The following is a 2,664-nucleotide window of genomic DNA, read 5'->3' on the forward strand; positions in this document are numbered from 1 at the left end:
GATTTACAGGAGATGATATGCTCGATTTTGAAGATTTTAATTTGACTATATTTATTGTAAAACAAATTGTAAAACAAATAACCGATTGCCATAAAAATAGGATTTATATGAATGTTTATTTGCAGGATTTTAAAAAATTGTCTCCTGATTTTTAGGAGCTGCTGTATTCATTTATGAGGTGCACAATTTGGCGGGAAAATGAATCAGAAGGGTTCCCTATGGATGACACGTGGCAAGTTGGTGTTGCAAAAAAGGACACGTGGAGTGTAAAGGACTCTTTTATTAAGAAGATATATATATATATATATATATATATATATATATATATATATATATATATATATATATATATATATATATATATATATATATATATATGGTAATTTAAAAAAAAAAAAAAAAGGTAGGTCGTAGGATCTACCTAGAGCCTTGCTACCTACGCCCCTATACACTTGTGGGGTTGTATCACTTCATGAGCTAGGGTGTTCTCCATAATAAATAATAGTTTGTCTAATCTATAATATTTAAAATTTTTTAGATATATTCAAAAAACTTATAGACAAAATTGCAAAAAATGGTCATTGCAGTATGCATATTTTTCGAATTTTGGTGCAAACCATTTAAGTTTTGGATTGGTGGTCATTTTGAAGATGTTTATATGTTAAAAAGGTCCCCCGACAACATCCATTAGTTTTCTACTGTTAACCCCCTCATGTGCCCCCACCCCCCCCCCCCCCCCACACACACACACACACACCCACACACATGAGGGAAAATCTGTCTTTTCTTATTTAAGGGACATTTTTTGCAAAGGAAAAAATATATATATCTCCTTTAAATTCATTCCCCCACTAGTGATAACCTTCCCAATGTTTCTCTTTTTTCCCTTTGTCTTCTTGAGTTCATGTAATGGTGGTTGTGTTTGTAGCAAGCTTGTAAAAAAATGGGGGGGGGGGGGGGGTTGATATAGGTTGTTATGAGCATGTTTGTAATGAAAATGTGTGGCAATGAAGAAGAAATTATGATGTCTTATGAATTTATGGTATCAAAATATAACCAAAATGTCCAAATATAAACACATCAGTATATATGGTACATAAATATGACTAAAATGTCCAAACATGCACATTTCATTAACCAAATCAGTATATGTTACCAATATGCACCAAACATAACCTAATTGGGATTGAATATGTATCAAAATTTTCATTAACCATATCAGTATAACCATACATACATGGCCATAATAATCATAATAGTGTAACCATAAAAGTGTCATCACACCATATATAACCACATCATTAATGTAACATCCCGAAATATCAAGAGTAGAGTTGAAGGGCTAAAAGAGTAAATTGGGAAAGAGTGACTCGGCGAGTCCATGTGCGGACTCGGCGAGTAGAGTCGCGACTTGGTCGCGTGTTAAGTGGCCGACTCGGCGAGTCAGGGTAATGGACTCGGCGAGTAGGCGCTGAGTGGAGAAAACCCTAATTCTCGGGGTTGAGCCTTATATAAAGATCATTATGTTTCCCTCCCAGCCTCTTTATCACCCCTTGAGCCCCAGAAACCCCTAAATCACGAAGAAGCACCATTGTTGGATGGAGTGGAGCTTGGAGAATGTATTTGTGAAGGAATTTTGGGAGATTGAAGGCTTGGAGCAAGGGGCTTTGTTTGAATTCGAGTCTCATTTCAATTAGGGCATTCCTTTGAGGTAATATCTCGTTTTTTTTGAGCTGCTATTTCTTAGATGCATCATTTTGGGGATGTTGGAGATCATATCTTTGGATGTATTGGAGTTTAGAGGTTAGATCTGAGGTTGCTACCTCAGATCTGGAAGGGAGAAGGTCTAGAGTGCATGAAAGTCCCTGTTTGTGAGTGGTTGATGGAGTCATCTTGTCCCAAATCCTAGCCCAATGTGCAAACAGCTTAGATCTCTTTGGATTCACGTAAAGTTTGCCACTTTACGTGATGGATGGGTTGTAGGAGGCTAGATCTATGTTTTGGATCAATTGCATGGCCTGGAGTGCTTCTGAATGGATTCAAAACGGTGGTACTCGGTGAGTTACATGGGTAGACTCGACGAGTTGCTTGCAGATGGCTTGGAACTCGACGAGTTGGAAGAACAACTCGGCGAGTAGGTTGAAGATAGCCTTGGACTCGACGAGTCCATTTGGACTCGGCGAGTCTTGTCGAAGAGTCCCAAATATTCTCTGGTAGAGTCGAGAATCGGTGAGTTGAGGGATGACTCGGTGAGTCGAGTGCGAGTGGACTCAGAGTTGTTGGACTCGGCGAGTCTTGGGGTGACTCGGCGAGTTAGGTCGTAGATTGAATGAAGTTCTGATTATGGGAACTCGACGAGTCACAGAGTTGACTCGACGAGTAGGGTCAGTCAGGGGTTGACTTAGACTGAGGACTTTGATTTCGACCAAGGGTTGTTCGTTGACTTTTAGGGTTTGGTCAGCGATGTGGCCTTTGAGCCAAGAGAGAGGTAAACTAGTCTTTTACCCATGAGAGGGTGTTATGAGAGGATTTATTCTAGTCTCGAGAGTTATATTCATGAGAATATTTGCTTTACGTGCTAGGCGGTGGCGAGTTTGAGATTCCAGTGTGGGGATATCTGCTTTCTGCTTGCCAGGTGAGTCTTCTCACTATACTTTACCTTGA

The sequence above is a fragment of the Lactuca saligna genome, chromosome 8 (genome assembly GCF_052625555.1).
Source record: "Lactuca saligna cultivar CGN05327 chromosome 8, ASM5262555v1, whole genome shotgun sequence".
Taxonomy (NCBI): Eukaryota; Viridiplantae; Streptophyta; class Magnoliopsida; order Asterales; family Asteraceae; genus Lactuca; species Lactuca saligna.